The 12,344-nt window shown below is 51.7% G+C and overlaps 1 long non-coding RNA gene across 11 annotated transcripts in view; it reads right to left on the bottom strand.

Annotated features, from left to right (window-relative positions):
- Positions 1–12,344, bottom strand: part of LOC121846491 — a 154,876-nt gene that overhangs the window by 93,224 nt on the left and 49,308 nt on the right. For 10 of the 11 annotated variants that reach the window (XR_006083366.1, XR_006083360.1, XR_006083365.1 and 7 more), the window contains 3 exons: positions 10,543–11,213; positions 10,328–10,404; positions 2,287–2,358 (listed from right to left, as the gene is read on the bottom strand). This is a non-coding gene — a long non-coding RNA (uncharacterized LOC121846491). The remainder of the gene's footprint in view (positions 1–2,286; positions 2,359–10,327; positions 10,405–10,542; positions 11,214–12,344) is intronic. The other variant, XR_006083361.1, reaches the window with a different exon arrangement.

The following is a 12,344-nucleotide window of genomic DNA, read 5'->3' on the forward strand; positions in this document are numbered from 1 at the left end:
ACAGAGTAATGAGTCCAACCGGGTTGCCACGCAACGGGCTCCCTACGAGCGTTCCCTCAAACACACATGCCTTACACAATGAGAACATAATTTCATTCTGCCACACCTAATGACACACCTGACTGCAATAGGAACATTAGGGGGACATCTGTGTATGATGTCAATTGCAGAAATGACTTGGCCATTGGCTGTTTAATTTCAAGTCAATGTCTTTCCATTACAAAATCCAAAAAGCAGAAACGGTGATGAAATATATTAAATATGGAGATAAATCTACAGTGACATTGTGTCTTTATCATGACACAGCTCTTGGATTCTCCTGTTGGTGGCTGACAGTGAGTGGTATGGTTTAACTCTGGAGCAGACACCGACAGGACCTTTCCAGGAAAACAAAAAAAAGGCTTATTTCATAACCCCTGGCAACAGCAGAAAATATCATTTTCTCCCCCTTGTCTCCGGGTGGTGATTGAGGTCAAGCAATGTCATGTTTTCGAGAGGCACCTAGTCATAGACAAGGGACCAGCATTGTGGCATCGTGTAGGATGACTGTTGAGGTAATGTACCGTAACAGAGTAATGCAGCATGAAGTGATAATCCATATCAAACAAACTGTAACAGTAGCCAATCGACTCTGTTCTACTGCACACAACTCCAACCTAAGCTTTGTAACCTCATCCTTTCCTTTCAAAGATTACAGCCACATAGGCCCAAATGGATAGATCATTATTACAACCCACTTGTCTTCAAGAACACATCGTCTTCTACAATAATGATCTGACCAAGGAGCAATGATTCTGGCAGCAAAGCAGACAAACGATTAGAGAATAGTGGCGATTGATTGTGTCTTGACAAAATAAGTTGTGACTGTCTCTGTGTGGAGCCTGGTGCCTAGGCTGGGCAGTCTGACTGGGATGATAGAGCAGGCCAATAATGGGCTGGGTACTGGGGATCAATTGTGCAGCGCTTAATGACGGCTCGGGGAGCTAAACAGCGCTGCTAACCTCTGTACCACCACCTCCCTCCTAGCCCCCACCACTGCCTTCACCAAGACCCTCTACTTCCCTCCCTGTGTGATCCACTGATCGATGGCGGCAGGAGGCGACACACTCCACATAATGGCCTCAATCCATCCTCCTGGAATCCATCCTCCTGGAATCCATCCTTTCTATTATTAGGTCAGAATAGGGACTGACAGACTGGCTGGCAGACTGTTTCATGCACGCGCATTCATCTCTGAGCCTGCCTGGTAAAGGCCTAGCTAGCCTAGCATTGAGATTGGCATCAGCACCGGCTATGAGTTCATTAGACATCAGTAGGAATATTATCTGTTAATAGCCTATATGCCATTTCCCCCTGAAATAAACGGCAGCAATCTCACAGCTCAGTGAAAATGTGTGATGTGGATGAAGCCAGGGAATACATAATCAATGTGCGTCCCGAGTAGTACCCTATTCTTTACTGGGACCATAGGGCTCTGGTCAAAGGTAGTGTACTATGTTGAGGATAGGGTGCCATTTGGGATTCAGCTTTAGTCTTCTATAACAAATATTCTCTGTACATAGATGTCAGTGGGAATGATCGCCCAGGTAACTAATCAGCAGTAAATTGATAATTAGTTTCAGTTGAGAAGAAGACCATCAAGCTCAATGCTCCTTAGCGGAGTGTCTTCAGTAGTTGGTGTATACAACAGAACTTGTGAAATAGAAAAACAAACATGTGATTTGTGGAAGTTAAACATTCAGAAAGTCTGAGGACTACAAACATGCAAAACAGGATTGTGGTCCAGGGAGGCAACTCTGAAATGGCTATGATAGAGATGTACTGATGTACTGAGATGTATGTTTTTGCAAAAACATGTTTAGCGATTGGCTGCTGTGACGTTAGCACGTGCATCCTGGACAGTGTCCTGGATCTTTACGGTCAGGTTTTACTGAGTCCTACTGGCTGACTGGCTGACCAGAGAGTGGAGGGGTCTGGGGAGCAGGCAGATTGAGCTCCGCTCCTCTCCTCCCAGGCAGCATTCATCAGTCTGACACACAGACTGGCTGCCACCATGGACAGTGGCAGGGCTAACAATGTAGATAGAGATATTAACTATTAAACACAGGGGTCAGAGGAGCTGCTGATGGGGCTTTAGTGTGCCAATAGACCTGGTGTACTGGCTGACCTTGGGCGTACTGACTAAGGCCTGGTATGTCTGGCACCTCGTCAGGGAATGACAGGGGCAACACATCAGAGGCTACACATTTTCAGCTGACCAGGCACAGCAGGCACGGCACTACTCACGTTGAGTTTAATGATGTCATAGATCAGGTAGTGCGGGACGGACTGGCCGTTCACCTTGTCGATAATCATCTCCTGTGGAAACAAGAGACAGAAAGGTGTCCAGAGGGGGTGGTGAGGACATTTTAGACAGACAGAGACACATAGAGAAACAGAGACACAGACAGAAAGACACAGAGAGAGCGACAGACAGAAAGCGACAGACAGAGTAAGGTGTTGAAGGGAAAACTTTCCCACTCAGACAATAAGAGGAGCATCCTGGAAAGTGCCGGTCCAACAGCGGGGGGTAACTAAGCCCTCTCAAAGGGGCCGGCTGCGTCTCCTGCGGAGTGCGTACGGCAGCCTGCGGCACATACCAGGAAGTACCGGGGAGAGGAACAGCAAATGACAGGCAGCGGCAGAAATAGATTTAAACATTCATTATTCAACAGCGTGGAGTTGAGAATCAGGTACATCAGAGCTGGGGAGAGGCCCAACTGACACATGACTGAGTTTACAGTGATGTCATGCAACTAGGTGGTGCAGGGAGAGAAAGAGAGGACGAGAGAGTATGAATTATACAGTACACACCACCATTCTGACACATTTCCATAGGAACATTAAGGGAAATACTGCTATACTATTATGACTTTTCACTCTAGTTTGTCCTTTTAAGGGATTTTACTCAATCAACTATTTACTCAAATGTGAGTGTATAATCGCAGGGAAATATAAGACAACACTTACTCAAATGATGACACTACAGCAGTGAACTACAGGGCAATCAGCTAGCTTTGATTCTCACTGACATTGGACAAGTTGTTGTGAATTTCTCTGGGGGAGATGAAGACAGTTCTGTAGACATGAGTTGACATACAACACATTGAGACACGAAGCCTATCCCCCCCTCTTTTATGCTGCTGCTACTCTGTTTATCATCTATGCATAGTCACTTGAACTCTACCTACATGTACATATTACCGCAACTAACCTGTGCCCCCGCTGCTATTTTACTGCTGCTCTTTAATTATTTGTTATTATTATTTAAATGTATCTATTTTTTTACCTAACACCTATTTTTCTTAAAACCACATTGTTAGTTAAGGGCTTGTGTCACGCCCTGGTCAAAGTATTTTGTGTTTATCTTTATGTATTTGGTCAGGCCAGGGTGTGGCATGGGGTTTTTGTAATTGTGGTGTGTTTGTCTTGGGGTTTTGGTGGTGGTATTGGGATTGTAGCTTAGTGGGTTGTCTAGCAAGGTCTATGGCTGTCTGGAGTGGTTCTCAATCAGAGGCAGGTGCTTATCGTTGTCTCTGATTGGGAACCATATTTAGGCAGCCATATTCTTTGAGTTTGTCGTGGGTGATTGTCCTTAGTGTCTTACTTGTACTCTCTGTTAGTTTGCACTAGATAGGCTGTTTTCGGTTTTCATTACGTTTATTGTTTTGTAGTGTTTAGTGTTTAGTCGTGTTTAGTTTTTAGTCGTGTTTACGTTTTGTTTAATAAATATGGATCGCAATCGACACGCTGCAGTTTGGTCCGACTCTCCTTCATCACCACTAGAAAACCGTTACAGAATCACCCACCACCAACGGACCAAGCGGCGTGTCAACAGGCAGGAGCAGCCGAAAGAGGAGAGGCAACAAAGGCAGCAACAGCGGCGCAATGAGGATTGGACATGGGACGATATATTGGATGGCAAGGGTTGCTACACATGGGAGGAGATCCTGGCGGGAAGGGATCGCCTTCCATGGGAACAGGTGGAGGCACTTAGGAGAGCAGAGGCAGCCGGAGAGAGGAGCCGGCGATACGAGGGAACACGGTTGGCAAGAAAGCCCGGGAGTCAGCCCCAAAAATTTCTTGGGGGGGGGCTTACAGGGAGTATGGCTATGCCAGGTAGGAGACCTGCGCAAACTCCCTGTGCTTACCGGGGGGCTGGAGAGATCGGGCAGGCACCGTGTTATGCTGTGGAGCGCACGGTGTCTCCAGTGCGGGTGCACAGCACGGTTCGGTATATTCCAGCTCCTCGTATCGGCCGGGCTAGAGTGGGCATCGAGCCAGGTAAGGTTGGGCAGGCTCGGTGCTCAAGAGCTCCAGTGCGCCTGCACGGTCCGGTCTATCCAGTACCACCTCCACACCCCAGCCCTCCGGTAGCAGCTCCCCGCACCAGGCTTCCTGTGCGTGTCCTCGATCCAGTACCACCAGTTCCAGCACCACGCACCAGGCCTTCAGTGTGCCTCGCCTGTTTAGCGCAGCCAGAGCCTTTCTCCTCTACAGCGCTGCCGGAGCCTCCCGCCTGTTCAGCGCAGCCAGAGCCTTCCTCCTCTACAGCACTGCCGGAGCCTCCCGCCTGTTTAGCGCAGCCAGAGCCTTTCTCCTCTCCTGCGCTGCCGGAGTCTCCCGCCTATCTAGCGCTGTTAGAGCTTTCCTCATCTCCAGCGCTGCCGGAGTCTCCCGCCTGTTTAGCGCAGCCAGAGCCTTCCTCCTCTACAGCGCTGCCGGAGCCTCCCGCCTGTTTAGCGCAGCCAGAGCCTTTCTCCTCTCCTACGCTGCCGGAGTCTCCCGCCTGTTCAGCGCAGCCAGAGCTGCCAGCCTGCATGGAGCAGCCCGAGCTGCCAGTCTGCATGAAGCAGCCAGTCTACATGGAGCAGCCAGAGCTGTCAGTCCGCATGGAGCAGCCAGAGCTGTCAGTCTACATGAAGCAGCCCGAGCTGCCAGTCTGCATGAAGCAGCCAGTCTACATGGAGCAGCCAGAGCTGCCAGTCTGCATGAAGCAGCCAGAGCTGTCAGTCTGCATGGAACAGTCAGAGCTGTCAGTCTGCATGGAGCAGCCAGAGCTGTCAGTCTACATGAAGCAGCCCGAGCTGCCAGTCTGCATGAAGCAGTCAGTCTACATGGAGCAGCCAGAGTTGTCAGTCCGCATGGAGCAGCCAGAGCTGTCAGTCTACATGAAGCAGCCCGAGCTGCCAGTCTGCATGAAGCAGCCAGTCTACATGGAGCAGCCAGAGATGTCAGTCTGCATGAAGCAGCCAGAGCTGTCAGTCTGCATAGAGCAGCCAGTCTGCATGGAGCTGCCAGTCTGCATGGAGCTGCCAGTCTGCATGGAGCTGCCAGTCTGCAAGGAGCTGTCAGTCTGCACGGAGCTGTCAGTCTGCACAGAGCTGTCAGTCTGTAAGGAGCTGCCAGTCTGCAAGGAGCTGCCAGTCAGCACGGAGCCGCCAGAGCGGTCAGTCTGTAAGAAGCCGCCAGAGCTGTCAGCCTATATGGAGCAGCTAGTGCCGCCAGTCTGCCCAGCGCCGCCAGTGCCCCCAGTCTGCCCAGCGTCGCCAGTCTGCCCAGCGCCGTCAGTCTGCCCAGCATCGCCAGTCTGCCCAGCATCGCCAGTCTGCCCAGCACCGCCAGTCTGCCCAGCGCCGCCAGTCTGCCCAGCGCCGCCAGTCTGCCCAGCATCGCCAGTCTGCCCAGCGCCGCCAGTCTGCCCAGCGCCGCCAGTCTGCCCAGCGCCGCCAGTCTGCCCAGCGCCGCCAGATCTGCCAGTCAGCCAGACTCTTCCAGATCTGCCAGTCAGCCAGACTCTTCCAGATCTGCCAGTCAGCCAGACTCTTCCAGATCTGCCAGTCAGCCAGACTCTTCCAGATCTGCCAGTCAACCAGACTCTTCCAGATCTGCCAGTCAACCAGACTCTTCCAGATCTGCCAGTCAACCAGACTCTTCCAGATCTGCCAGTCAACCAGACTCTTCCAGATCTGCCAGTCAGCCAGGATCTGCCAGTCAGCCAGGATCTGCCAGTCAGCCAGGATCTGCTGAAACCACCAGCCAGCCAGGAGCTGGTAGATCTATCTACCTGCCTGAGCTTCCTCTCACTCCTGAGCTTCCTCTCACTCCTGAGGTTCCTCTCACTCCTGAGCTTCCTCTCACTCCTGAGCTTCCTCTCACTCCTGAGCTTCCTCTCACTCCTGAGCTTTCTCTCACTCCCGAGCTTCCCCTCAGTCCCGAGCTGCCTCGGTCCCGAGCTGTCCTTCAGTCCCGATCTGCTCCTCAGTCCAGTGGGGTTCTGGGTGGGGACTACTAGGCCATGATCGGCGGCAAGGGTGGACTATCCAGGGACGAAGGGAGAGGGGACTAAGACATTAAAGGAGTGGGTCCACGTCCCGCGCCGGAGCCGCCACCATGGACAGACGCCCACCCGGACCCTCCCTATTGTTTTGAGGTGCGTTCGGGAGTCCGCACCTTAGGGGGGGGGGTTCTGTCACGCCCTGGTCAAAGTATTTTGTGTTTATCTTTATGTATTTGGTCAGGCCAGGGTGTGGCATGGGGTTTTTGTAATTGTGGTGTGTTTGTCTTGGGGTTTTGGTGGTGGTATTGGGATTGTAGCTTAGTGGGTTGTCTAGCAAGGTCTATGGCTGTCTGGAGTGGTTCTCAATCAGAGGCAGGTGCTTATCGTTGTCTCTGATTGGGAACCATATTTAGGCAGCCATATTCTTTGAGTTTGTCGTGGGTGATTGTCCTTAGTGTCTTACTTGTACTCTCTGTTAGTTTGCACTAGATAGGCTGTTTTCGGTTTTCATTACGTTTATTGTTTTGTAGTGTTTAGTGTTTAGTCGTGTTTAGTTTTTAGTCGTGTTTACGTTTTGTTTAATAAATATGGATCGCAATCGACACGCTGCAGTTTGGTCCGACTCTCCTTCATCACCACTAGAAAACCGTTACAGAATCACCCACCACCAACGGACCAAGCGGCGTGTCAACAGGCAGGAGCAGCCGAAAGAGGAGAGGCAACAAAGGCAGCAACAGCGGCGCAATGAGGATTGGACATGGGACGATATATTGGATGGCAAGGGTTGCTACACATGGGAGGAGATCCTGGCGGGAAGGGATCGCCTTCCATGGGAACAGGTGGAGGCACTTAGGAGAGCAGAGGCAGCCGGAGAGAGGAGCCGGCGATACGAGGGAACACGGTTGGCAAGAAAGCCCGGGAGTCAGCCCCAAAAATTTCTTGGGGGGGGGCTTACAGGGAGTATGGCTATGCCAGGTAGGAGACCTGCGCAAACTCCCTGTGCTTACCGGGGGGCTGGAGAGATCGGGCAGGCACCGTGTTATGCTGTGGAGCGCACGGTGTCTCCAGTGCGGGTGCACAGCCCGGTTCGGTATATTCCAGCTCCTCGTATCGGCCGGGCTAGAGTGGGCATCGAGCCAGGTAAGGTTGGGCAGGCTCGGTGCTCAAGAGCTCCAGTGCGCCTGCACGGTCCGGTCTATCCAGTACCACCTCCACACCCCAGCCCTCCGGTAGCAGCTCCCCGCACCAGGCTTCCTGTGCGTGTCCTCGATCCAGTACCACCAGTTCCAGCACCACGCACCAGGCCTTCAGTGTGCCTCGCCTGTTTAGCGCAGCCAGAGCCTTTCTCCTCTACAGCGCTGCCGGAGCCTCCCGCCTGTTCAGCGCAGCCAGAGCCTTCCTCCTCTACAGCACTGCCGGAGCCTCCCGCCTGTTTAGCGCAGCCAGAGCCTTTCTCCTCTCCTGCGCTGCCGGAGTCTCCCGCCTATCTAGCGCTGTTAGAGCTTTCCTCATCTCCAGCGCTGCCGGAGTCTCCCGCCTGTTTAGCGCAGCCAGAGCCTTCCTCCTCTACAGCGCTGCCGGAGCCTCCCGCCTGTTTAGCGCAGCCAGAGCCTTTCTCCTCTCCTACGCTGCCGGAGTCTCCCGCCTGTTCAGCGCAGCCAGAGCTGCCAGCCTGCATGGAGAAGCCAGAGCTGCCAGCCTGCATGGAGCAGCCCGAGCTGCCAGTCTGCATGAAGCAGCCAGTCTACATGGAGCAGCCAGAGCTGTCAGTCCGCATGGAGCAGCCAGAGCTGTCAGTCTACATGAAGCAGCCCGAGCTGCCAGTCTGCATGAAGCAGCCAGTCTACATGGAGCAGCCAGAGCTGCCAGTCTGCATGAAGCAGCCAGAGCTGTCAGTCTGCATGGAACAGTCAGAGCTGTCAGTCTGCATGGAGCAGCCAGAGCTGTCAGTCTACATGAAGCAGCCCGAGCTAGCAGTCTGCATGAAGCAGTCAGTCTACATGGAGCAGCCAGAGCTGTCAGTCCGCATGGAGCAGCCAGAGCTGTCAGTCTACATGAAGCAGCCCGAGCTGCCAGTCTGCATGAAGCAGCCAGTCTACATGGAGCAGCCAGAGATGTCAGTCTGCATGAAGCAGCCAGAGCTGTCAGTCTGCATAGAGCAGCCAGTCTGCATGGAGCTGCCAGTCTGCATGGAGCTGCCAGTCTGCATGGAGCTGCCAGTCTGCAAGGAGCTGTCAGTCTGCACGGAGCTGTCAGTCTGCACAGAGCTGTCAGTCTGTAAGGAGCTGCCAGTCTGCAAGGAGCTGCCAGTCAGCACGGAGCCGCCAGAGCGGTCAGTCTGTAAGAAGCCGCCAGAGCTGTCAGCCTATATGGAGCAGCTAGTGCCGCCAGTCTGCCCAGCGCCGCCAGTGCCCCCAGTCTGCCCAGCGTCGCCAGTATGCCCAACGCCGTCAGTCTGCCCAGCGCCGCCAGTCTGCCCAGCATCGCCAGTCTGCCCAGCACCGCCAGTCTGCCCAGCGCCGCCAGTCTGCCCAGCGCCGCCAGTCTGCCCAGCATCGCCAGTCTGCCCAGCGCCGCCAGTCTGCCCAGCGCCGCCAGATCTGCCAGTCAGCCAGACTCTTCCAGATCTGCCAGTCAGCCAGACTCTTCCAGATCTGCCAGTCAGCCAGACTCTTCCAGATCTGCCAGTCAGCCAGACTCTTCCAGATCTGCCAGTCAGCCAGACTCTTCCAGATCTGCCAGTCAGCCAGACTCTTCCAGATCTGCCAGTCAACCAGACTCTTCCAGATCTGCCAGTCAACCAGACTCTTCCAGATCTGCCAGTCAACCAGACTCTTCCAGATCTGCCAGTCAACCAGACTCTTCCAGATCTGCCAGTCAACCAGACTCTTCCAGATCTGCCAGTCAACCAGACTCTTCCAGATCTGCCAGTCAGCCAGGATCTGCCAGTCAGCCAGGATCTGCCAGTCAGCCAGGATCTGCTGAAACCACCAGCCAGCCAGGAGCTGGTAGATCTATCTACCTGCCTGAGCTTCCTCTCACTCCTGAGCTTCCTCTCACTCCTGAGCTTCCTCTCACTCCTGAGCTTCCTCTCACTCCTGAGCTTTCTCTCACTCCCGAGCTTTCTCTCACTCCCGAGCTTCCCCTCAGTCCCGAGCTGCCTCGGTCCCGAGCTGTCCTTCAGTCCCGATCTGCTCCTCAGTCCAGTGGGGTTCTGGGTGGGGACTACTAGGCCATGGTCGGCGGCGAGGGTGGACTATCCAGGGACGAAGGGAGAGGGGACTAAGACATTAAAGGAGTGGGGTCCACGTCCCGCGCCGGAGCCGCCACCATGGACAGACGCCCACCCGGACCCTCCCTATTGTTTTGAGGTGCGTTCGGGAGTCCGCACCTTAGGGGGGTTCTGTCACGCCCTGGTCAAAGTATTTTGTGTTTATCTTTATGTATTTGGTCAGGCCAGGGTGTGGCATGGGGTTTTTGTAATTGTGGTGTGTTTGTCTTGGGGTTTTGGTGGTGGTATTGGGATTGTAGCTTAGTGGGTTGTCTAGCAAGGTCTATGGCTGTCTGGAGTGGTTCTCAATCAGAGGCAGGTGCTTATCGTTGTCTCTGATTGGGAACCATATTTAGGCAGCCATATTCTTTGAGTTTGTCGTGGGTGATTGTCCTTAGTGTCTTACTTGTACTCTCTGTTAGTTTGCACTAGATAGGCTGTTTTCGGTTTTCATTACGTTTATTGTTTTGTAGTGTTTAGTCGTGTTTAGTTTTTAGTCGTGTTTACGTTTTGTTTAATAAATATGGATCGCAATCGACACGCTGCAGTTTGGTCCGACTCTCCTTCATCACCACTAGAAAACCGTTACAGCTTGTAAGTAAGCACCATCACTGTCAGGTCTACACTTGTTGTATTTGGCGCATGAGACAGATACAATTTGATGATTGCAAAGTTAAACAAACCATACAACTCTATGAAGAAAGACTACTGTTAACAAAACATTTTTTAACTCAAACCTTGGGCCGTAGTTTACCCAGGCCTGGACTGTCACATCTGCAGTGTCCGCTGCTTCCAAAGCCTCCTAATGTATACCCTGCACAAAGACACCAAACCCACCAGCTCAATCAGTAACACTGAATTACTAAGAGGAAAAATACACCTGCTTAGCATAAGACTGCTCAGAGCAGAATAATCATCTGAGGAAAAGAGATTGATGGCTAAGCAAACTCACCTCCCACATAACTGGGCTGCTGTACAGAATGCAGGGCTGTGTACACAGGCACGAAGCATAAAGACAACTAGCTTCTTCTCTCCTCGGTTCCCATTAGGGACGGTGATAAGTGACTGGTGTCTTGTGCACCTGCTGTTTGGGGAGCGCTGGGACCTAGTAAAGAGCACTATATATGGAACAGGGTGCCATTTCAGATGCCGCCTAGGTCTCCTCACCCAGGTCCCAGCACAAGAGAGAGATGGGACAGAAATCCCAGGAAAGTATAAAGACAGGGTGGCATGCCTCGAATTTCTTTGCGGCCTTGGCAGCCATGCACATTGATGCTCCCTTGTGTGGCCAGAATGCCCCTAAAAAAATATCCTTTGTGCCCTTGGGCTGAACATAATAATTATAATTCCCTTCTCCCAGCTGCCAATCGCACCTCCTCGAAGCACCTTTTACTCACATGGCTCTCTCAGATATATCAATTCTTATTAGCCAATGCCTGTCATGTGACCGGGTTTTTCTCACAAGAATCGCAGCTCCCGAAGAAGGCTACAAGAAAAGACAGACATGTCGGGGATGCAACGGCGCGTGTTCTTATCAAAATCTGAGGTGCATATTGAAGATGTTAGAACCACATTTTGGTTTATAGCCTTGGTGCCCTGGCAGATTGGGCACCTCTTGAAGGCCTGAGGGGCAAGACATTCGTAGCGAGCGAGAGAGAGAGACACAGACAGACAGAAAAGAGAGAGAGAAAGACAGACAAAGACAGAGAGGGGAGAGAGAGTGTAGCAAATCAGATACATATTGAATGCAGTAGATCGATTGCATGAAATCTAACTTCAAAGTTTCACTCCAACTGAAATTGACTTGCATATTACATGGATATAATCATATTCAAACAGGTGCTTCATAATTACTCAGAACCACAGATTCAACGGCATCTTTTACAGTTTAAATCCAAACATGGTTGGGTTAATAAAGTATCTGGGGAACAAACATGCATCAAACTCCAGACACTGAACTCACCTCAACCTCTACCTACAGAAACAACCACACTATATCCTACAGCACGAAGACACTTTCAAACCAATTCTCTCCTCTACTGACACAACTGGATGACAAAAAAAGACAGACTGATATCTTGTGATGTTATTTACATCCTAAAGCCGCTCTACTTCAATGCAAATGTGCCAGCCTGCAGTTAGAGACAGCCATATCTTCAAATAGCATGATGTGCTGCTACGTTCACCGGCAGCGACGAGGTAGGCGAGTTGTTTCACTCATTGAGGAAGTTTTTGCACTAATCCTGAATTAGTTCTCAGGCTTTTGCAGGTGAGATACGGGACTTAGTTTGCATTAAGAAATGCGCTGCCCTTTCCTTGGCCTCGGGAAGATCACATAAGCCTGCAGTACAAAGACAGTCCTTCTGGATGCATATTAACATTTGATTATGAGGAACTTTGAGAAAGCTCTGACTGCATCTACAGTACAGGACTGGAGGCAAAGCCATTAAGACAATGTTGATCCAGTCTTCCAAGAGGAGTGGTGTTAGTCCTTAATGTAGTCATACACTCTTGAGCACTACTTTGACTCCTATCATTCTTCAATGCCCCTGTCCCAGTGAAACACATCAGATCTAATCCTACTGCTGAGGACCTTCGTTTCATTACAATATTGTCATGCAATAGAGAGGCGTGTAAAACAGGATATTGCTGAAAGTCAAGTTAATCTGGGTTCTCTAAGACGTTCCATTAACATGGATGGTGGTGGAGAGAGAACTGTGGGAGCATGGTGGGGCAGACTGCAGACCCCAACTG

The sequence above is a fragment of the Oncorhynchus tshawytscha genome, linkage group LG05, assembly GCF_018296145.1.
Source record: "Oncorhynchus tshawytscha isolate Ot180627B linkage group LG05, Otsh_v2.0, whole genome shotgun sequence".
Taxonomy (NCBI): Eukaryota; Metazoa; Chordata; class Actinopteri; order Salmoniformes; family Salmonidae; genus Oncorhynchus; species Oncorhynchus tshawytscha.